At 36.0% G+C, this 26,199-nt stretch overlaps 1 long non-coding RNA gene across 1 annotated transcript in view; it reads right to left on the bottom strand.

Annotated features, from left to right (window-relative positions):
- LOC112626906 overlaps positions 1-26,199 on the bottom strand; it is a 177,517-nt gene that overhangs the window by 120,886 nt on the left and 30,432 nt on the right. The gene's annotated exons all lie outside the window — the stretch shown is intronic.

The raw sequence follows: 26,199 nt of genomic DNA on the forward strand, positions 1-26,199 counted from the left end.
AGAAGAACTAGAGAAGCAAGGGCAAACACATTCAAAAGCTACCAGAAGACAAGAAAACTAAGATCAGAGCAGAACTGAAGGAGATAGACACACACACACACACACACACACACACACACACACACAAATTATTCAAAAAACTCAATGAATCCACAAGCTGGTTTTCTGCAATGATTAACAAAATAGATAGACTGCTAGCCAGACTAACAAAGGAGAAAAGAGAGAATCAAATAGACACAATAAAAAATGATAAAGGCAATATTCACCACTGATCCCACAGAAATACAAACTACCATCAGAGAATGCTATAAACACCTCTATGCAAATAAACTAGAAAATCTAGAAGAAATGGGTAAATTCTGGGACACACACACCCTCCCAATACGAAGAAGTGGAATCCCCGAACACAATAACAAGTTCTGAAACTGAGGCAGTAATTAATAGCCTACCAACAAATGCCCAGGACCAAACAGATTCACAGACGAATTCTACCAGAGGTACAAAGAGGAGCTGGTACCATTCCTTCTGAGACTATTCCAAACAATAGAAAAAGAGGGACTCCTCTCTAACTCATTTTATGAGACCAGCATCATCCTGATACCAAAACCTGGCAGAGACACAACACAAAAAAGAAAATTTCAGGCCAATATCCCTGATGAACATAGATGCGAAAATCCTCAATAAAATACTGGCAAACTGAATCCAGCAGCATATCAAAAAGCTCACCCACCACAATTAAGTCAGCTTCATCCCTGGGATGCAAGGCTGGTTCAACATATGCAAATCAATAAATGTAATACGTCACATAAACAGATCCAATGACAAAAAAAACACATGATTACCTCAATAGATGCCGAAAAGGCCTTCGATAAAATTTACCAACTCTTCACGCTAAAAACTCTCAATAAACTAGCTATTGATGGAACATATCTCAAAACAATAAGAGCTGTTTATGACAAGCCCACAGCCAATATCATACTGAATGGGCAAAAGCTGGAAGTATTCCCTTGGAAAATCAGCACGAGACAAGAATGCCCTCTCTCACCCGTCCTATTCAACATAGTATTGGAAGTTGTGGTCAGGGCAATCAGGCAAGAGAAAGAAATAAAGGGTATTCAAATGGAAAGAGAGGAAGTCAAATTGTCTCTGTTTGCAGATGACATGATTGTATATTTAGAAAACCCCATCATCTCAGCCCAAAATCTCCTTAAGCTGATAAGCAACTTCAGCAAAGTCTCAGGATACAAAATCCATGTGTAAAAATCACAAGCATTCCTATACGCCAATAATAGACAAACAGCCAAATCACGAGTGAATTCCCATTCACGATTGCTACGAAGAGAATAAAATACCTAGGAATACAACTGACAAGAGATGTGAAGAACCTCTTCAAGGAGAACTACAAATCACTGCTCAAGGAAATAAGAGAGGACAGAAACAAATGGAAAAACATTCCATGCTCAGGGATAGGAAGAATCAATGTTGTGAAAATGGCCATAATGCCCAAAGTAATTTATAGATTCAATGCTATCTCCATCAAGCTACCACTGACTTTCTTCACAGAATTACAAAAAGCTACTTTAAACTTCATATGGAACCAAAAAAGAGCCTGTATAGCCAAGACAATTCTAAGCAAAAAGAAAAAAGCTGGAGGCATCATGCTACCTGACTTCAAACTATACTACAGGGCTACAGTAACCAAAACAGCATGGTACTGGTACCAAAACATATATAGACCAATGGAACAAAACACAGGCCTCAGAAATAATGCTGCACATCTACAACCATCTGATTTCTGACAAACCTGACAAAAACAAGCAACAAGGAAAGGATTCCCTATTGAATACATGGTGTTGGAAAAACTGGCTAGCCAAATGCAGAAAATTGAAACTGGACCCCTTCCTTACACTTTATACAAAAATTAACTCAACATGGATTAAAGATTTAAACCTAAGACCTAAAACCATAAAAAACCTAGAAGAAAACCTAGGCAATACCATTCAGGACATAGGCATGGGCAAAGACTTCATGACTAAAACCAAAAGCAATGGCAACAAAAGCCAAAATTGACAAATGGAATCTAATTAAACTAAAGAGCTTCTGCACAACAAAAGAAACTATCATCAGAGTTAACAGGCAACGTACAGAATGGAAGAAAATTTTTGCAATCTATCCATCTGACAAAGGGCTAATATCCAGAATCTACAAGGAACTTAAACAAATTTACAAGAAAAAAACAACCCCATCAAAAAGTGGGCAAACGGTATGAACACACACTTCTCAAAAGAAGACATTTATGCAGCCAACCAACCTATGAAAAAAAGCTCATCATCATTGGTCATTAGAGAAATACAAATCAGTGCTCCAGCAGCACATATACTAAAAAAAGAAAAATGCAAATCAAAACCACAATGAGATACCATCTCATGCCAGTTAGGATGGCAGTCATTAAAAAGTCAGGAGACAATAGATGCTGGAGAGGATGTGAAGAAATAGGAATGCTATTACACTGTTGGTAGACTATAAATTAGTTCAACCATTGTGGAAGAGAGTGTGGTGATTTCTCAAGGATCTAGAACTAGAAATACAATTTAACCCAGAAATCCATTACTGGGTATACACCCAAAAGATTATAAACCATTCTACTATAAAGACACATGCACACATATGTTTACTGCAGCAGTATTCACAATAGCAAAGACTTGGAACCAACCCAAATGCCCATCAATGATAGACTGGATAAAGAAAATGTGGCACATATACACCATGGAATACTATGCAGCCATAAAAAACGACGAGTTCATGTCCTTTGCAGGGACATGGATGAAGCTGGAAACCACCATTCTCAGCAAACTAACACAGGAACAGAAACCAAACACTGCATGTTCTCGCTCATAAGTGGGAGTTGAACAATGAGAACACATGGACACAAGGAGGGGAACATCACACACCAGGGTCTGTCGGGGGTTGGGGACAAGGGGAGGGATAGCATTACGAGAAATACCTAATGTAGATGACAGGTTGATGGGTGCAGCAAACCACCATGGCACATGTATACCTATGTAACAAGACTGCACATTCTGCACATATATCCCAGAACTTAAAGTATAATTTTAAAAAATAGAATGTTAAGTAGTGAAGAAGAAAAATATATTATTTGCATATAGAATGTGTAGACCTATTCTTATGCTGACAAGTCTTGATTAATGACACTAAAGATTATTTCTCACATAATGCAAATGACAGTAAAGCTGCTGTTACTACTCTTGGAGAAAAAAAGAAGGAAATAAATTTCCTGAAACAGCCCTGTTTTAAAGGTATGGGGTGCACCAAAATTACTGGCAATTGTGCTGAGACTGAAAGGAGTCAAATGTCAACTCATATACGCCAGAAGACAGATAAAGAAGTCAAGTTTCAAACATAGTAGGACCCACCACTGTCTGAGTAACACCTGGATTACAGACATAGTGAAAATTTTGGTAATCATCTTAATTGAAGCAGAAATTTGACCAAAAAATCAAAAATCTTCTCTTTTTCTCTCCCCCCTCTTAATACATTATTCACTAGAAAGTACCTGCAACTCTCTTCATCTCTTTTCCTGGGGAGTCAAGGCCAAGGTGACCACAGGTGAATTATTTAATCATATGGTGCCTCATTTTTAATAAAGAAATTAATTCATATCAAGGAAATGTTGTGGATACAGGTTTCCTTGTTCTCAATTCAAACACATTACGATATTATAGTAAAACTCTAACCTCATTTTTATACATGTAGGTCAGTTAATATAAAATATAAATAATAAATTGCTAGGTTGCAGAAAAAAGGAAACGTTATTTTCTGTAACTACTTTGTACAATAGCCACAACTTTTTACACTTAGCAAAAACAGGAGATAACCTGTGTGATAAGCCTTAGAGTTTACTAAGTTTTTTCACATTAATTGACTCATTGTACCCTTACATCAGCTCTGTATCCCATTTTACAAATTAAAACTATGGCTCAAACATGTTGAAGGTTTCTCTAAAAATAAATCACAGAAGTCATAAATGACAGACTCAAGCTCAGATTTTAATATCATTATTTCTAATTTAGATTAAGGGCCTGCCTCCCACCTACAATTTGAAGCCTTTTTTTCTGTTTTTTGGGGGGTTTTTTTTGTTTGTTTGTTTTTGTTTTTTTGAGACGGAGTCTCGCTCTGTCGCCCAGGCTGGAGTGCACTGGTGCAATCTTAGCTCACCACGGCCTCCACCTCCTGGGTTCAATCAATTCTCCTGCCTCAGCCTCCCCAGTAGCTGGGACTACAGGCACGTGCCACCACACCTGGCTAATTTTTTGTACTTTTGGTAGAGACACGGTTTCACCGTTTTAGCCAGGATAGTCTCTCGATCTCCTGACCTCGTGATCCACCCGACTCGGCCTCCCAAATGCTAGGATTGCAGGCGATTTGAAGGCTTTTATATATTCATACTAGTCATGGCTCTTAAGTGGAGATATCTGTACCAGCAATATGAATCTCCGGTTCCACCAAGGAATACCTGGTTCCTTGCCTTTAGGCCCTAGAGATTTCTCACTTGCCAGTCTCATCAGTCTAGTCTTTGCCTCTCGTTGGAGGCAGCAGCAGAAGGACCTAACAACCTTACTAGTAGTTGAGTGGCAAAGAGAAACAGATAAACAAGGGAATACAATTCCAACTGCCCCCTCTTAAAATGGATTTGTGGTATATTTCATACATCAAGGTCTTGATTTGCTTTTTAACATTTCATTCACTGAGAAAAAATGATGAAAATGCCTAATTTGATAGCAAGGCAGAGAGTTCTTCAGTCCTAGAAACAATATTTGCTCAAACGCATGACAGTTTGGAGGTGGAAGAAACCTTAAATACTGGGTTATATCCTTCATTTACTATAGAAGAAAACAGGTTTAGAAAGGCTCAGTGATTTGTCTAAGGTTACTTTTAAGTTTAATTTTTTTTAAAAAAAGAAAAAGGAGTAAATATTTTTCATATTTGTCTTTGACAACTTTTACATGGTGAAAATAAATGAAGATCTGCCCAAACTTTTTAGATGTATTATTTTAAGAGCTGCCATTTTTCAATTTTTCAACATCCTGGCTGGAAGTTAATGAATAAGGGAAAAGGAACTTGTCATTCTGTTTAATAAAAAACAAATATAGAAGAGAAGCCTGCTTACCAATATACATAATATCCCATACTGCAGCAGTACTCATGATATCAAGAAATTCAAGGAAAGGAAAATAATGGCAAATGATTGCCCAAACTTCCAGAAGTTTTTTCTTTCAGAGTTTACTGAAGAAAGCAGATAAAGACAAGACCGCCTATGAAGTAAGATATTCCCAGAAAATTCTGTTTGAAAGAAAAAAAAAAGTTTATTTGACTATTCTAAAAGGAAGGAAGAAATCAGACTTTATGAAACACATTGGAAAGTCCCATCCTTCCCACCTATGCCTATCCTCATTAGTACAGATAAAATAACAAAAGCCAAGGTCTCACTGGTTATGATCCAAACTGCATGGTTTGGTTTTCACTAGGAATGTTTTTCTTTTCCCATTGAACTGGGTGATTTCTTTGTAAATGATTGATACCATCCCAACGAAGTGTATTTACAGTTAAAGTGGCTAATGACTCATACTTTGTTTTTGAGAATGGTTCCCTTATCATCTTTTCATTGTCTCTCAACTTTCCATTATCTACTTTAAGAATTTCCAGTGCCTCACATCTTTATTAACAAAGTATTACAATCCAGGAGTGAAAAGACACCAAAACTGACCAAGATCGAAGTTATAACTCCATAGTAGCATACAAACAGGAAAGAGAAAACAAACTAGTAAGGCAGACTAATACAATAACCAAGGAACTGAAGAAAGTCCTTCAAGCCAAGCGCTAATGTCAGAGAAGGTAAATCTAACATTCACTTTATTTATGTCTACTCCTATAATGAATTCCTACTCTAAGCAAGAATAACAGCAGCAATAAATCTAAAGTAAGACAAGAAATTTTGAGGAAGCCTAACTCTACCTTTTTTCTTCATAACTGTGTGTATTCTTCAACACACATAGTTAAATATCATAACATATACTTATAGATAAGCTCACTAATTAAACTATCTTATTAGGTTGTTTAAAGACTACCTCTGGTGGCTTAGGTGGAACAGAGATACATCGCCTCCTCAAAAAGCCTACAATTGTCCCAAGTTTTTCTGCCAATATTTTTAATCTTCTTTGTTATTTTAATATACTTACTGCTTTTCTAAAACATACTTTGCAACCAATTTTGAAAGAATTTATCACAGTAAATTCAAATTTTGGACTACTGTCCCTCAGAAAAAAAGTTGTTCTAAATTTATTAAAACATATATTATTTTGTTGCATCTTTTGTACACTTAGTTTTTATAAAATTCCTTGCATTTTTGTAACTTTCAGACATCAAGACAGAGAGAGAGAAAGAGAGGGAGGGGATTGTGCAATAGAATCCTGCCTCAGCCAACTCTCAGTAGTCTGTTGGCAGAAGGCCTGTGTGTGAACTATTTCCAAGACCTCAGTCTGAAAGGCAGCCAAAGCCTTCACAAAAGAACAGGCCCAAAATGGCTTATTACCTTTGACCTGTGACCTATTGCCCTGCTACCTCATACTTTTCGAATTTGAAGTCTTATGAGAGAATTCTTTGCCATCCTGTTTACAAACAGCTTACTTATTCCACAGGAACAGTTTGGCAGGACATATCCAGGTCACCTGACCTCAGGTTGTCACAGAAACCATGAGCCTCAGACTCATGGTTAAGTGAAAACTGAAACATTTTGGCTGAAATCAGTATTGGATTATGCAGCCATCATCAATCATTTAATTACTTTTATGTGTACACGTCACCAAATTATTAATACACAAAATGTGAAAGCAATCATACTAGAACCACAAATGGTAAGGTATAACTCATGGCTTCCACAGAAAAGAGAAAAAGCATAAATTTTTAACCTGAATATTACAAGTTAATCTCAACTATCACACTATCCTAGATCTTGCTAAATGTATCAGTACACAACAAAAATCACACAATCTTTTAGTTATGCATGTGTTTTCAAAACTCTAGTCTTTGTCTTAGTCAGACTTTACCTTACATTAGGCTTTTACCTGAAGAAATTACTTGATTAAATCCGTTATCTCCAGCATGTTTGAACTAATCCCTCAAGGCTGACGCTTTGATCATTTTGGTGATTCCTTTAAAATAAATTAATTAATTCTCACAAATTATTAATGAGTACAAATGTAGCCAGATTTCTTTTTTAAACTGTGAAAATTGATTTTAAGAATGAATAAATTAGTGAGTGATCACATTTCAAAGGGTCATTTATTATTCAATGGATTTATTTTCATGAGTTATTTTCTGAATTTCCTAGCTGTACTCAAAACATAATTAAACTTACAAAAATGCTGTATGCACACAATTTATCAGGAATATCTACTCTCTGAAATAAGTACAGCATGAATGAGTTTTCTTAAGTCAAGAAAACTATATCATTGTATTTACATATATTCACCACTAAGGAAAATTAAATTAATTGTCTTGATACTTCACAGCAGGGCAGCCAGTAGATAAATGGTAAATAATGGATTTTAATTTAGGAAAAGAGTTCTCTTTTTTAATCTAAGAATGATGATGATGATAGGTAACATTTATTGGATGTACCAGGCACTACTGTATGCACTTTACATCGATTAGCTGATTTAATCTTCAAACCACTCTATGAGATAGATATTACTATCATTTTCATTTTACAGAAGAGGAAGGTAAGGCTTAAAGAGGTTAGGATATACTTTTAGTAAGAGGAAGGCTGAAAATTTGGCCTTAAGCAATGTCGTTTAACTTTACTGCCTCTCAAAACATAGCCTTTAGGCCAGGCGCAGTGGCTCATGCCTGTAGTCCCAGCACTTTGCGAGGCCAAGGTAGGCAGATCACGTGAAGCCAGGAGTTCAAGACCAGCCTGGTCAACACAATAAAACTGTCTGAAATCCCAGCTACTTGGGAGGCTGAGGCACGAGAATCCCTTGGACCCAGGAGGCGGAGCTGCAATGAGCCGACATTGCGCCACTGAACTCTAGCCTGGGGAACAGAGCGAGTGTCGCAGCAACAACAACGAAATAACATCGCCTTTAGAAAACAAAGTATACAAGCATTCAAGTAAAATAACATGTTATTACTTAGAATTATAATATCATATACTGCTTTATAAAGCACCCTCACAAAAATTATCTCATTTGAGTCTCACAATTACCCTGTGAGGTAATACTATCATTCCTATTTTACAGATAAAGAAAGTAAAGGTAAGAAAGATTTGACTTATCCAAGGTTACTTGGCTAGTAAATAATAAAGTGAAGATGCCAATCCAGGTGTTCTAATACCATACCTTGTATTTTTCTTACTATAATAAGTCTTTTAATTTCACACTCAAATCTTTTCTAAGACGAAATATTATTCACTCAACAACAATTAAAATGAAGAATTCCTAATAAGAATTAGATAAGAAGCCAGGCGCAGTGGCTCACGCCTGTAATCCCAGAACCTTGAGAGGCTGAGGCGGGCAGATCACAAGGTCAGGAAATCGAGACCATCCTGGCTAACATGGTGAAACCCTGTCTCTACTAAAAATAGAAAAATTAGCAAGGCGTGGTGGCAGGCGCCTGTAGTCCCAGGTACTCGGGAGGCTGAGGCAGGAGAATGGCATGAACCTGGGAGGTGGAGCTTGCAGTGAGCCGAGATCACGCCACTGCACTCCAGCCTGGGCGACAGAGCCAGACTCCGTCTCAAAAAAAAAAAAAAAAAAGAATTACATAAGAAATAACAAAATAAAGGCATCCTTAATTTAACATTAAACAAATTATCATGAAACAATTTAATGAAAATAAATCCCATTTTCCATACTTAAAATCATATGATTCCTAGTAGTAAGATTTTCATTTTCCTTACTTAGTATCCATAAATACATTCTTAATTCAAATAATGAGACAAATGATGTAGGAAGGCCTATACGGAAGGCCTATACCCACAGGATTATCCTATGACCCTGCCAGGCAGAGAATTAGATCATCCAGAAAACAAGTAAATTACGATCCAGCTGGTGTAAAAGCGATACCAAAAATCTGATTTAAGAACTTCTATTGGTCCACCTCCTATGAACAGTTTTAAAGAGGTTCACCACCATCTACGTTATTAGCAATATTAGGCTAGGCATAACACATGGAAGATCATTTCCAAAGTGGGATGCTCCTAACTCCTGGTTCTCCATTGTCACTGCTTGTCCAAAAGCCAAAAACTATGTTTCAGAAAACACAGACTTTAAAACAGGCATCTATAGGAATTAGATGGTATGTAATTTTAGGAAGCAATATCTTTTCCAAAAGACTAAATATGATATCTGCAAAGCAGAAAGTATGTTAAGTAAAGTTAAATCATGTGTTACTAGAGCAAGAGATTTTACAAAGCTATCCTTAAATGGAATGAGAGGCTCAGACAACAAAAATGGAAGGAATAAAGGTTGTACCTTTGCTCATCTGTGACAAAGCTCTCTCTTTGGTCATGTCTGTGGCATAACTACAGCCACTATAAAATAATAAGTTAAAAAATGCATTAGAGAAGGTAAAAAGAAAAAAATAAAAAACAATGTGAAAATAAATATTTGAGGAAATAACTTAAGTCTTTTAAAATAATAAATACAAAAAAATTTAAAAATTAAAATAGAAACAGAAGTCCTTAGAGAGAGATTTCCTTCTACAATAAAGGGAAAAGTTTTAAACAATCAGCATATATACATGACAATATGAAACTTTAAAACAGTGTTAACATGTTGATATATACAACAGAATAAGTCTGTAAGAAGCAAGAAATAAAAAGATACTGAGAACACAATAAAAACAGAAAACTATAGCTCAATATCCCTCATAAGCATAGATGCAAAAATTCTCAAAAAGATACAAGCAAAGTAAATTCAACAGCACATTAAAAAGATCATTCATTATGATCAGGTGGGATTCATCTTAGAGATACAAAACAGTAAATGTGATATACCACATTAACAGACAGACAAAAACTATACAATCTTTTCAATAGATGCAGAAAAGCATTTGACAAAATTCAACTTCTCTCCATGATTAAAAACTCTCAACAAATTAAATATACAAGACACTTAAACATAATAAAGGTCACATATGACAAACCTATGGCTAACATCATGCAAAATATCAGGAAGAAGACAAGGATATCTACTTTCACCACTTCTATTCAACATAATACTGGAAGTTCCAGGTAGAGCAATTAGACAAGAGAAAGAAATAAAAGGCATGCAAACCGGAAAGGAGGAAGTAAAACTGTCTTTTCGCATATGACACGATCTTATATATAGAAAACCCTAAAGACTCCACCAAAAGAAATTGTTAGAATAAATGAATTCAGTGAAGTTGCAGGATACAAAATCCACATACAAAAATCAGCATAATTTCTATACACTAATAGTGAACTATGTGAAAAAAAATAGAAAACAATTCCATTTCAAATAGCTACCAAAAAGTAAGATACCTAGGAATAACCTTAACCAAGGAGGTGAAAGATCTCTACACTGAAAACTATAAAGCACTGATGAAAGAAATTGAAGAGGGCACAAATAAATGGAAAGATATCCCATGTTCATAGACTGGAAGAATATTGTTAAAATTGTCATACTACCCAAAGTGATCTGCAGGTTTAATGCAATATCTATCAAAATACCAATGACATTCTTCATGGAAATAGAAAAAAATCCTAAAATTAATATAGAATCCCAAAAACGCCAAATAGCAAAAGCAAATTTGGCTTAAAGAACAAAGCTGGAAGCATCACACTACCTGACTTCAAAATATACTACAAAGCTATAATAAACAAAACAGCATGGTACTGGCATAAAAACAGACAAACCAATGGAACAGAATAGAGTCGAGAAATAAATTTATGTACCTACAGTCAACTGATTTTCAACAAAGGTGCAAAGAACAAACATTACAAAAAGGACAATGTCTTCAATAAATGACGATGAGAAAACTGAATATGCATATGTAGAAGACTGAGAATAGATCCCTACCTCTCATTGATATGGTTTGGCTCTGTGTCCTCACTCAAATCTCATCTTGTAGCTCCCATAAGTCCCACGTGTTGTGGGAGGGACCTGGTGGGAGATGACTGAATCATGGGAGTGGGTCTTTCCTGTGCTGTTCTCGTGATAGTGAATGGGTCTCATGAGATCTGATGGTTTTAAAAATGGGAGTTTCTCTGCACAACCTCTCTTTTTGACTGCTGCCATCCAGGTAAGATGTGACTTGCTCCGCCTTGCCTTCTGCTATGATTGTGAGGCCTCCCCAGCCATGCGGAACTCTAAGTCCAATAAACCTCTTTATTTTGTAAATTGCCCAGTCTCAGGTATTTCTTTATCAACAGCGTGAAAATGGACTAATACACTCATCATGTACAAATACACTCGCCATGTACAAAAATCAGCTCAAAATGGATTAGATTTAACTATAAAATCCAAATCACAAAATTATTAGAAAAAAATATAGGGGAGATGCATATGGCATTGGGCTAGACAAGAATTTTTAAAATAAGACCCTAAACGTATAGGCAACAAAAACAAAAATACACAAATGAGATTACATCAAACTAAGATGCTTTTACACAGCAAAGGAAACAATTAACAGAGTGAAGAAATAAATATTCTCCTATTCTCCTACAGAAGAGGAGGAAATATTTGCATATTGTACATCTGACAAGGGGTTAATATCCAGAATATATAAGGAACTTAACAACAACAAAAAAACTCAATTTTAAAATGGGCAAAAGACCTTAATAGACATTTCTCAACAGACAACATACAAATGGTCAATAGGTATGCTCAACATCACTCATCAGCAGGGAAATGCAAATCAAAACCACTATGAGATACCACCTCACTCCAGTTAGAGTGACTATTTTCAAAAAGACAAAAGAAAACAAGTATTGGCAAGGATGTGGAAAAAAAGAAGCACACTGTTGATAGGATTGTAAATTAGTAGTCATTATAAAAAAACAGTATGGTGGTTCTTTAAAAATCTTAAAATAGAACTACCATATGATCCAGCAATCCCACTAATGGATATACAGCAGGTACTCTAATAACATTGTTTCATTCAATGTCCTTTCATTATAAAGCACATAAGAAAAAAAATGGATTCTCAGCTGTGCCACTGCCTGTCTGGAATTTGCACATTTTCCTCACGTCTGCGTGGGTCTTCTCTGGGTATTCCAGTTTCCCCACACATCTCAAAAATGTCCATGGTAGATGAATTGGCATATCTACATGGTCCTGCCTGAGTGAGTGTGGGTGTGAGTGAGCCTTGCAATGGGATGGTGTACTGTCCAAGGCTAGTTCCTTCCTTGTGCCCTGAGCTACAGGGATGGACTCCAGCCACATACAACCCTGAACTGGCATAATGGGTTGGAAAATGAATGAATGAATGAATGAATACAAATTATTTTAAATAAAAAGTCACGGCTGGGCACAGTGGCTCACACCTATAATCCCAGCACTTTAGGAGGCTGAGGCAGGCAGATCCCTTGAGCTCAGGAGTTCAAGAGCTGCCTAGACAATATGGTAAAACTCCATCTCTACTAAAAATACAAAAAATTAGCCATGCATGGTGGCATGGGCCTGTAGTCCCCCGCTACTTGGGAGGCTCAGATGGGAGGATCACCTGAACCCAGGAAGCTGAGGCTGCAGTGAGTCATGACTGCACCACTGCACTCCAGCCTGGGTGATGGGAGTGAGACCCTGTTTCAAAAATGAAAAATTAAATAAATAAATAAATATTCACAAAATGTACAATAATCACACAAATGTACAACAACAAACAATGCTGCATGAAAGTGTTAAGCATGTCTACCATATTTGTAATTGTTTTTGAACTAAGTAGTTGTAGGAAATGCTTCTTATAATTTTTCTTCACAAACATTTATTCCTTGATTTAATGCACTGCCACTACAACCACTGTCACTGATTCACAAAAAAAAGAGTAAATAATTATCTTTTTATTATTCTTTCTTAAATATGCATATAATTCACGTTTATTTCAATGTTTAGTATTAGAAGTGTTGTGAGGTCGGGCACGGTGGCTCAAGCCTGTAATCCCAGCACTTTGGGAGGCCGAGACGGGTAGATCACGAGGTCAGGAGATCGAGACCATCCTGCCTAACACGGTGAAACCCCGTCTATACTAAAAAAATACAAAAAACTAGCCAGGCGAGGTGGCGGCCGCCTGTAGTCCCAGCTACTCGGGAGGCTGAGGCAGGAGAATGGCGTAAACCCGGGAGGCAGAGCTTGCAGTGAGCTGAGATCCGGCCACTGCACTCCAGCCTGGGCGACAGAGCGGACTCCGTCTCAAAAAAAAAAAAAAAAAAAAAAAAAAAGAAGTGTTGTGGGTCTTTAGAAGTTTAGTGATGTTTTTATAATCAGAAATATAACATAGGAACTATCCCTTGTTTATATCAATTAGCCACTGTAAAAATTGGTTTCGTTATACATCACTTCACTTAAAGTCAGTTTTCAAGAACTTATAGACAATGTTAAGGGAGGATTACTGTATATCCAAAGGAAAGGAAATCAGTATATCAAAAAGACATCTGGGCCAGGTGTAGTGATTCATGCCTGTAATCCCAACACTTTGGGAGGCCAAGGCAGGCGGATCACTTGAGGTCAGGAATTCGAGATCAACCAGGCCAATGTGGCAAAACCCCATCTCTACAAAAAATACAAAAATGAGGCAGAAGTGGTGGTGTGAGCCTGTAATCCCAGCTACTCAGGAGGCTGAGGTAGGAGAATCGCTTGAACCTGAGAGGTGGAGGTTGCAGTGAGCTGAAATTGCGCCACTGCACTCCAGCCTGGGCAAAAGAGCAAGACTCCATCTCAAAAACAAAACAAAAAAACAGATATCTTCACTCCTATGTTTATTTCAGCACTACTTACAATAGCCGAGATAGGGAATCAACCTAAGTATTCAACAACAGATGAATGGATAAAGATAACATGGTATATATACATAATGGAATACCATTCATCCTTTTAAAAAAAAATGAAATCCTGTCATTTGTGACAACATGGATGAACCTGGAGGACAACACGTTAAGTGAAATAAGCCAGATACAGAAAGCAAATACCACACGATCTCACTCATACGTAGGATCTTCAAAAAAATTATAGAGGCAGAGAGAACAGTGGTTACCAGCAACTGGAGAGGGATCTGGGAAGGAGTGAATGGAGGATGGGAAGAGATTGGTCAATGGGTTCAAAGTCACAATTAGACAAGAGGAGTAAGTTCTTGTGTTCTATTACACAGTAAGGGGACTATGGTTAACATTAAAGTATTCTCTATTACAAACAACTAGAAGAGAGCTTTTGACAGTTCTCACCACAAAGAAATGATTATGAGATGATGGATACACTAAGTAACCTGATTGGATCATTATACAACAAGTATATCATATTGTACCCCATAAATACATATAATATGTCAATAAAATTTTAACTAAATAAGAGACAGAAAGGAATAAAAAATAAAGCAGTGTCAGTGTCTTAAGATACTAAGACAACCTATGTGAATTAGCCCAAGATAAGCCCACCACGTACAATCAAAAAAGCAAATCACTTGGCTCTTAGAATATGCCTCATGACCATAAGTATAACTCAGGAATATTGATTAACTTAATACATTTCTATGTGATCAGTTTACTCTGAATGTTTTAAAATCATCACCAGCATCATTTCAAAAATTTTATACTACAGTTGTCATTGGTTTTATAAATATGCAAAAATGATGTTTGGGCATCTGGGGATAAATGTGTCATGAAAAAGAAAATGGAGAATCATTAATGTTGAATACTCTCTTTGAATGGAAGGAATATGTCTGATGAGTATCTGTCACCTGTTTAAAAACAAAAAAAGTAAGATCTTTCAGAGTAGTCCTGAGATCTAGTCTCCATAAAGATATTTCTGGTTTCTATTTCCTTTTCTTTCTTTGTATTTCAAGGGCTGTAGCTCGCTCTGCTTGCAAAGTCCATCATTCTTTGCAGCTCTAGTATTTTACCAAATAGGCTCAAGGGGCTGTTCTCATGGAATCTTATCTGCTTGCCAGCATCCATTTACTTTTCTGACATTCCAGCACTAACAATTGCTTTGAAGCCTTCAGTGTTTCCTCTATAATGCAAATAGATAGAGGTAGTTTTAACATGATTTTTGACACTTAACTCAAAAGTGACCTGTTACGGTTTTAGTGGAGTTGTGCTAAAAATCTAAAACAGGAACATATCCTAGAAATGTGCATGCCAAGATAAAGAAGAATTTTTCCTTTCAAAAATGATTTAAAAACACACAAAAACACACACACACAAGTGTACACTTTGCCACTGGAAAATACAATAAAATTTTGGTACAACTGAAATTGAGAGACTCCGAGGGATAAAAAGCATGGGAACACCAATACAAAAAAATAGTCACTCTGTTCTATTGTGCAAGTATATGCGTGCTTATGATGACACACATATTACTGGTTTAATAGAAGAAAATGACTTTTTACTTTAACAGTTTAAAAATTAACGCTTCAAAACACTTTCCAACATTAGCCTCACTTTTGCTTTTCTCCTGCCTCAGGTTTCCCTAACCACCTCTAAGTGTCACCAATGTACCCACCTTCCACCTGCAGATTCTGTCCTACCCTTGTATCTGAGTTAATTTTGACTGAGGTAAGAAATACCTAAACTACTTTAAAGCACACTTCATGTACCTCTTACCATTTGGTCATTCACCACATTGAGGTAGGAGAGATAAATTGGAAGGAGGCAAGAATGGTAAATACAGTCAACTGGTTTCCATGGTGTCTCCCAAGTCTCACTCTTCCCATGTGATAAGCAGGCCCACCATAAAGTTTCTGAGGCTTCCTTTGCCTCTCGTGTATTCCAGTCAGAATAAATGAGTTCACATTACACTTTTTCCTCCTAGGAACAGTATGTTAAGCCATGGTCTTTCAGTCTCCCTTAACGGAAATCATAACCCTAATCCTGATAGCTATGGCCTTAAACCTAGTGGCTATGCCTCCTCCCTAAATGTATCAGTGGACTTCTTCCTATATGACTGCTCTCTTAAATTGGAATTACCAACTCAGTTTCTTACTGTTTGGTTGGTATACCTATGGGGCCTTTGCAACTTTACCCCGGATCCCCTGAACAGTTTTTACTCAAAGTATAACTGGATATAATCAAAAATTTGAACATCAGCACCACTGTCCCTCAAACCTTCCACTACCCCTTTATTAGGACAGCAACCTTTCCACATGTCCTGTTCGAGAAATGAAACCTAGTGTCAGTCCTGGCCTCTCCATCCTGTATGAGCTACCCAACCAGAATGACTCAATAACAAGCAGGGCAAGAATCAAATAAGGAAGCAAGACACTCACATTGGTGCGAATTTAAGGGGGTGTCAAAAAAAAAAAAACTCGGCAAACACATTAAACAATATTTTAATGCAATGTTTTAAACAATCAAAATTAATATAAAAATCTATGATGAACAAAATATCAAAATTTTAAATAGTTTTACTTATTTTTCTTTTTGCCTCAGGTTCCAATATGGCAAAGTACTTTTAGTGATTCTGTCTTTATTTAAAGTTTTGACATTTTATTCATTGTGTATTTTGTGTGAGGCAAATGCCTTGCTCATCTCACCTTAGTCCTGACCCTGCCAACAAGTACCAGGGTAAAACATAGTACATGAAAAATGTGACCTTGATAGTAATACTCATGAAGAACAAAAACTGGCTTAGAAAATTTTCTCTAGTTGGAATGTAAAATTTGAAATAAATTACTTAGTATGAAATAAAATCTGTGAAAGTATGACAATTTATTAAGACCTAAAAATTTCAAAATTATAAACTATCTTCTTGAACTTCTATTTTCAGTAATGGAAGGTTAGGTTATTTGAACCTTGGCATTATTGATATTTGGGGCTATGTAATTTGTTTGTTGTTGGGGGTAGCCCGTGCATTATAGTACAATCAACAGCATTGCTGGTCTCTTCCCAACAGGTGACAGTAGTTCCCCCAACCCCAGTTCTAACAACTAAAACATCCCCAAACAGTATCAAATGTTCCCTAGCGGAAAAAAATCACCCCCAGTTGAAAACGACTAGTTGAGGCCATCCCTCCTGCTGAAAACTGAAAATGCAGAATTTTTTTAAATGCAATCTCTCAAAGCACTAAGCTGACAAGATAATGGGGAACTGTCATGCCAAATTCTGGGTGAAGTTTAAAAAAAACCCAGTGTTTACCTTTCTGGTAAGAAGAATATTGAACACCTAAGCCAATTTGCCTTGAGGACATTTGCCAGTTGGTAAATTTAAGCTTCAATTCTAAAATATCAAAGGCAAGGCATTTAGAAATCAAGGCTCAAGATCCCACGTAAGGTGGCACATAGAATAGAAAACTCTCTCTGCATTAAGTTTGACCTCAAAGGGCTATACCTAGAATGAAACCTGCCATCCTCATTTCCCACCCACCCCAAGGACCTCAGTGAAGGTTGTCTGGACACTAAGAGGAGCAGAGGAGGAAAGAAAAGAGAAATGGCAAAGGAGGGAAAAGTCTGTCTAAAAATCTTTGGCCACAGCCTGGCCCTCATTAGGATTCACTGACCAGGTTACGATCCCAAGATCCTTGGCAAAAGCAAATGCAAATTCTTCCTAAAAGGCATGTTCATTCTAAGCCTCCAGGACTCTCCAAATAATTTTGCAAGAGCAGTAACAAAGATAACCACGCATACAAGAAAGCAAAGCAACATGGGCAAAAATATGCATAATGACAGGACAACTGAAACAGACCTATTAAGACTTCAGATATTAGAATTATCAGATACAAATTATAAAACTACGCTTGCTATATTTAAAAAATTAAATGGCATAATTGAAAACATCTGCAGGGATAGGAAACTACAAAAAAAATGGAAAAGTAATTTGAAAAAGAGTCAAATGAAATTTCTAGAAATGAAAACACAATGATTGAAATTTAAAACTCAATGTATTGCATTTGCAGCAGATCAGACCCAGAAAATCATAGAACTAGTGAACTGGAAGGCAGATCAGAAAAAAAAAAAAAAAAAATGACTCAGAGAGTAGCCTAGGAACCAGCATACACAAAATGGTGAGAAAATCTAATATATGTTTACTCTTGAGTTCCAGAAGGAGAGAAGAAGGAATATTTGAAAAAGCAAACTCATATTTTATCAATGGTAACTTACAAACTTTTTAAACATCTCTGAAATCAAGACACATGTCAAAACTGAAGGTTTTTTATTATTACTGTTGGCCAGACAGCAATCATAATGTATTGTGCTATTCATGTTATCCTCACTTCAGCTGACTTATGTGCATTACTGGTAGTAAATAAGTTGAGTTTAATTGTTGTTTAAAATGTCTTCAAATACTATGATTCGGCATTGAGAAGTTATTGTGAGGTGTACTGCACTTCCAAAAAGTTTGTTAAAAGTGTATATACAAAGGCCCACAGTCTGACATTAGTGAAGAAAATATTTGTAATTGAAGTAATGGCTACAGTTCAATGGTCATTAGATTCCTGCAAAGCAAGAAAAGAGAAAAGGGAAAGGAGGAACTAAGTACTTAACAGGACCTAAGAAATAAAAATATTAGAGACTCTAGCTCAAAAAATAAAACATTTTTATACAAAGTTAATTTAAAACTAAAGATAAGTGGGAACTCAGTAATTAAATGAACAAATATAGGACACGATTATACGAGGAACTATAGATCAGGAAATTAATAAAAGTGAAAACTAATTTTCACTATGAGCTCACAGGTAGCCAAGGCAAAAAGGCAAATGGTACATTACGGTCATTTGTCAAAAGTTGCATATTCATTAGAAGACAGAAACTTTCATTAGCCCTAAATTATTATAAAAACTAGCATGGATTCTAATATGCTGTAGAGTATATAATTATATGGGTTGGCACATTATATAATTTAATCTTGGGGAAGAAACAGACATCTCAAAATAGTTGACTTTACACTGCCTGCTATTATTTTCAAGTCCCCAGGCAGCATACTCTGAAGAATTTCCAAATAATCCTAATAAATTATATGAAAACCTAATCTTAAAGTCTCAATCTTAAATATAAAATTAGAATAACTGTTAGTAATTTGTAATAGCCATGCAAAAAAATAAGTTACTCAGCGGGGCACGGTGGCTCACGCCTGTAATCCCAGCACTTTGGGAGGCCGAGGTGGGCGGATCATGAAGTCAAGAGATCAAGACCGTCCTGGCCAACATGGTGCAACCCCGTCTCTACTAAAAATACAAAAATTAGCTGGGTGTGGTGGTGCACCTGTAATCCCAGCTACTCGGGAGGCTGAGGTAGGAGAATCACTTGAACCCAGGAGGTGGATGTTGCTGTGAGCTGAGATCGCACCACTGCACTTCAGCCTGGCGACACAGCAAGATTCCGTCTAAAAAAAAAAAAAAAAAAAAAAAAAAAAGAGTTATTCTGTAAGTATATCTAATCTAATAACATCAATGATATCAGAAATTATAAGAATGACTACAAAGAGTTTACACCTACTGGGGGGCTTTTGATAAGAAGAAGTATGCAGAGATGGATTGGATATTAAAGACTTAGTATGAGCAGTGTGAGGACAGTTTAGCAGGGCCAGGGGTAGGGAGGAACACTTAAATCCCTATAGAGTTAAGATGGGTTACACAGTTTAATAACAAACATCCCATAATCTCCATGGCTTAGTACAACAAAAACTTATTTCTCACTTATGCTACATGCACAAAATTCATCAATGAGGGTTTCTACTTCATATTCACTTAAGAACCAAGGCTGACAGAGGTTCTGCTATTTTGTGGATACACCATAAAGTACTGGTGACCTACCCCCAGTCCCCCACAACCCCATCACCAGCTACAAAGTGGCTAGAAAATTAGAGGAGTACTTGTTATTTGACAACCATTAAGTATCTCTGTAACTATTCCCAACTATTAGTGTTTCTATACCACAAAATGACTTAATGTTTTGGAACAGTCACAAAATAGAAACATCCACTATCTCTAAGGCCAAATTCATTTTACTCTATGCTAAACTTCTATTAAGGAATAAAAGGCAGTAGATGGGCATTAATCCACACTTTTGCCTCTTACGCAAATTGCTCTTTTTCTCTTCCTTCTCTCACACTTTTACTCCTGCACATTTCTTTAAATGTTAGTCATTTTTTGGCCCAAGCCTGAATATACTGTAATACTTTCCTAGCACCTACTTAACCTACTCTTCTTTTGTTGTTAATTTCATTAATTTTACCTTAACCTCAGTTTTTAAACATTTCATTCTACCCACATAATTCACATAATAATTTTCATTCTACTTGGGAGACAAAGTCAGTCAAATAAACTCACTTGTAGTTACCAAAAGAGATCATAGGAAATTTCATCCACAGAAGTCTAGGAATCTCTTTACACAGACAAGAGGCTGTCCCAAGGGATCCAGGAGCCTTGCTAAGAAGTTTTATATAGAGACAATCTGAGTGGGATAGGAAAAATTCATGGTCTTCAGATTCGGACAGATTGAGTTTGAATTCCTGCTCTTCCACTTAGTGGTTGTATAACTGTGGGCAAGTTAATTAACCTCTCGAAATTTTCCAAAACTGTTCTCAAAAATCTCTAGATACAAATATCAAAGAAATATAAATTATTTAAAGAGGAGGTTGACTATCTTATACATTGCAATTATCATAAGATTTATGTAATAAAAATTTACATGAAGCAAGCCACAGGGAAACAGTTTTTTCATTGGATTAACAACCACATTTTGCCTCTTTCCTAGGCCTCAACTCTAACCAGTAAACTACAAAATAATAAGGTCCATAAGTGGTTTTGCATGTCATTCTTTTTCAGTACTGGCATATACAGAGCATTCAATAAATATTTGTTAATGAACAAACGGATGCCAGCTATTATCTCTGGAATTGATCGCTTTCATTTCAAGGAAGTTGCCTAATATGTCCTTTGATGATAGTTTCATAGTTTGACATTAGGCATTTCTGTGACTTGTGACATAAATAATGGTGGATGGGAGAGAATGACCAACTGTGATGGTTAGTTTTATGGCTCAATTTGACTATGTTATAGCACCCACTTATTTAATCAAACACTAACCTAGATGTTACTGTGAAGTGTTCTGTAGATGTTGTTAACGTCTACAATCAGCTAACTTTAAGTAAAAGAGATTAACTTTTAATAATGTGGGTGGGTCTTATCCCATGAGTTGAAGGCCTTACGAGCAAAAACTGAGGGTCCTGGATAAGAAGAAATTCTGCCTTAAGACTGCAGCATCACCTGCTGTGTGAGTTTCCAGCCTGCCAGCCTGCCCTACAGATTTCAGACTTGCCAGTCCCTACAACTGTGTGAGCCAATTTCTTAAAATAAATCATATATGTGTGTGTGTGAGTATGTGTATGTATATGCATATGCATATGTATATGCATATATATGTATTTTATTGGTTCTGTTTCTCTGGAGAATACTGACTGATACACCAACAAAAGTGTATATTATTTGAGGCTTTAAAGTACTAGGTAGACATCAAAAGTAGAATGTACTAAATACTATTACATGTTGCTGTAGACCATTAATTTTAACTAAAACAATGCCTTCTTTATGTTCTTCTTTGATATCAATCCAAAATTACTGATTCCAGCCAGCATCTACCACCATTAACATCCATGTCCCTTGAATCTCTTCGCAAAATAATGTATACATTTCTCAGAATCAAAACCAAATATCATTGAATCCAATTAAAAGGGGATCTAAAAGAAATATTTTACATATTATCTATAATATCAACAGCAAGGAGACCTAGAATCATACAAAATACACTTATGCCATTTTAGCGTTTATGTAATAAAAAGATATCATAATTCTGTACTCCATACCTATTACTCTGTAGTTCCAACTTTTAGCATATGCCTAAACAAGAGAAATAAAGAACTAACCAAATCCAGGCCAAGGAAGGATTTAACCAGAAATATTCAAAAGGGCCATAAATATTAATATACAGACACTATTTAAAACCTGCTTGTATCATCAGAATAGAAAATGTCAGTGTTAACATACAAAACTAAAATAGGCATACCAATGTAATGCTGATATGACCAATACAATAAAAATTTATGTAATATGAGACACTTGGACCATGTCACAAAAATGCAAATGTTACTGTCTTGCACATGTCAATCGGAAAAAGGGAGAGAGAATCAGTGTCAAGGATTAAAGTAAAAATCGTGGAATGTTAAGGCTGGCAGATTTTATTTATACTGGACATCCTGACCCCTTTACACACTTACTTAGAAAAGCAAAAACCAGAAATTCCTTCTTAAATATTTTCCTTCAGTTTTCCTGAAGGAAATCTCCAGATATTTCACTTCCTCTCTCAATGACTTTCCTATTACTAAATAGCTCAATGGGAGCAATTAAGCATCAAGTTGTACATCACAAATGGAGACAACCTAGCAATCTGTTTAATCAACATAAACAAACAATCAAACTAATTCAATCAATTTATGTGGCCAAAAAAATATTTTCTGTCTCCCCCTTTCCCCTGCTGTTCTTTCATTCCCACATCTTATGTTCTGGTCACAGCAACAAAAGCCCATTTTACCATATATGGTTTACCTCAGTATGTCTAAAGAAGTACAATAATGCCTCTAGATTCCAAATGTCCAGCTATGTCAAAACGCAGAATGTATCAAGTTAGACTGGAGAATGGCATTATTTTACGGCTCCAGTTCAGTTTATGGTCTTCTCACAAAACCTACTAAAGTAAAAAAAGACTTAAAGTTTTTTCTATAATTAATAAACTAGGTCAGGCATGGTGGCTCACGCCTGTAATTCCAGCACTTTGCGAGGCCAAGGTGGGTGGATCACTTGAGACCAGGAGTTCAAGAGCAGCTTGGCCAACTCCGTGAGACCCTGTCTCTACTAAAACTACAAAAAAGAAAAAAAAAGAAAAAAACTTACCTGGGCATGGTGGCACATGCCTGTAATTTCAGCTACTCAGGAGGCTGAGGTAGGAGAATCACTTGAACCCGGGAGGCAAAGGTTGCAGTGAATCAAGACCATGCCACTGCACTCCAGTCCGGGTGACAGAGTGAGACTCCGTCTAAAGAAAAATTAATTAATTAATTAATTAAACTGATTCTTTATCTTTCCATTTCTAATTCCTTAATTTCAATTATACCAGGGTGGTCTATATTGTTAAAAACATATTTGGAGGATTAACATTTTAGTCATAATTTGTAAATGAATGTAATAACTGATTATTTATATAATTCATTGCCTAATCAGGAATAAGATTTTAATCCCATAAAAGATGTTTAGTAGCAATTTTAACTACTAAGCACAAAATTAATAGTGTTAGGGGATTGAAAATTAAATTTCAAGGTAGCCAAAGCATAAATTCAAGAACTTTAGATCATTTTAAAGAGAACAAAATACTAAGAAAAAAAACTGCCATGTATATACGACTATGTGTAATAACACATTGCTACCCTATATGTTCACATAAATTCAGTAGACTATTACTCAGAAGGGTAATATTACTCAGAAAGGTAATAAGGATTTTTTTTATAAAACCATATCCTTATAAAGACAATGAAATAGCAAGAAAACAATTTTTAGTTCTAATAGAATAAATCTTATTCATAAAAACAAAGTAAGGGGAAAGGCACTGAAACTCTGAGGTATTAATTACTCTGCTTTTACATAGGAGTAGTACAGCAGTACAATTCTATGGTCCTTATATACACAAAGCTTCCGTTAACTTTTGATAAGTCTGCCTTCGTGAGAAACACAGAATTACTTTGTCATATATAATTTTTTTTTATTAGTAAGAGGATCTCATAATGACACTTACACAGGCCCTACATTCCCATGCGTGAGAATTCTCAGTGAAGTGACTTCACTTTTACTAAGGGAATGACTGAATTTTGTGCAGGATTCTCAATTCTTAATATATCAATAACATTAAAGAGTGCCCATTTTCACATGTACACCATAGAATACTATGCAGCCACAAAAAAGGATGAGTTCATGTCCTTTGCAGGGACATGGATGAAGCTGGAAACCACCATTCTCAGCAAACTAACACAGAAATAGAAAACCAAACCCTGCATGTTCTCACTCATAAGTGGGAGATGAACAATGAGAACACATGGACACAGGGAGGGGAACATCACACACCAGGGCCCTATCGAGCGGTGGGGGGCTAGGGAGGGATAGCATTAGGAGAAATGCCTAATGTAGATGACTGGTTAACAGGTGCAGCAAACCACCATGGCACGTGTATACGTATGTAACAAACCTGCATGTTCTGCACATGTATCCCAGAACTTAAAGTACAATAAAAAAAAAAGAGTGCCCATTTTATTTTCAATTGTTTAGATAAATGGGATTAAAGAAAATACAGTTATGCTAAAGGAATTTTCTACCACTCAGTTGCCAGTAGAGTTATGCATGAAGAATTCATATTAAGTCAAAAGAGAACAGAATATATTTGAAAGCAGAGTTGACTCCCTTGATTCGGTTTAACGAATGGAAATACTCAAGATTCAGGTCACTATGGACCCTTTTCCCTACTCAAAAAGAGACCCTCCCTATTAATAGCCATTAGAATGCTCCACATTTTTAAGTTTGCAACATCATGGCCTCATTGCAAATTGGATATTTAGGGAAAACTACATTTCCTTCCAAAGAAAATGTTTTTTAAATGCACAATTTCTCTATCATGCATTTTTTAAATAAGAAGAACAGAAAATCTAACTGTTTTGCAACTAGGCTCAGGCAACTGCCCAGGCAGCTTATAGACCTGATATCAACAGTTTTATGCCTGTCAGAAAATCATTCGAAAGACTTTTTTAATCTGAAAAATAACATCATCACTGTATATTCCACCCTGAAATCCGAAGGCAGGAATTACATTGTGTTGTTAAAATGTTAGCAAGTGCATTTCATTTTTTTAAAAGGCAATTTAGTTTTCCTGAAATAAAGAGCTGATTATATCTCTTATTACTGTTACAAGGATTTGATATATCACAAAGTGAAAGAGTTACAGGATGTGTCAACTATCAACCAGGAAAAATGAACCTGATACATAATTCACTTTGAGAATGTCTAGTTAGTCAATCAAGTGATTTGTAATCATGAAGGCTGCCAGAAATTGAATGAAGAATGGGACACAGTAAAATTCTTAGTTTTTTTGTTTTTGTTTTTGTTTTTTTAGTATTCTTATTTAATTATGTGGCTTTTATTGCCATTTTTGATCACTGTTTCTCAGCAGCACAAATTAAATCACACATACTTACTTAGAAGTTTTTGACTACTAAATAGACTAAGGATATACAAGTTGAATGACCAGAGTATAGAATGTCTTCCTACAAAATTAAAGGTTTTAGTGTTTACAGTTTGAACAAGGAAAATTTCATTCCTTCCAATCTCCTCCACCCTCTCCCCACTTCATTTGAATTACTTAGTATATATGCCACTCATTCTAACATGGTGTATTTCTATATATTCTAAAACAAGTGAAATCATTTAACAGAACCTAGTTAATATTAGAAACCTTAAGCTTCCTTTTAATATCCTCATTGTAATTCCTCAGTTAAAACTATAATATGACAGTCAAAGAACATTTAACTTCTAATTAATACAATCTCAGTAAATAGGCAAAATATAAAATCAACTTATAGCCTGATATATTACTAAAGGGGTAATGTGATAAATGAGTGTTTTTTGAAGTGTAAACTATTGAACCATGTAAGAATGTGCCATTCTGACAATACTGGCCATTATAAGCTTTTTCATCAGCACTGCATGACACAGAATTACACAGCTTTAAAGTAAATGAAACTTTAAATATGGTAACAAATGTGCTCCTCCTTTGATTTACTCTTCATAATTTTCAAGCAGAAGGGTCCTTTTCCAGCTTTAGACTGATCATAACACAAGATCTCCATAGAGAAAGTAACGGAGTTCTTAAACTCCATTATACTCATTACTGAAATTTAGTATTAATTTTTTAAATTCAGCT

The sequence above is a fragment of the Theropithecus gelada genome, chromosome 6 (genome assembly GCF_003255815.1).
Source record: "Theropithecus gelada isolate Dixy chromosome 6, Tgel_1.0, whole genome shotgun sequence".
Lineage (NCBI taxonomy): Eukaryota > Metazoa > Chordata > Mammalia > Primates > Cercopithecidae > Theropithecus > Theropithecus gelada.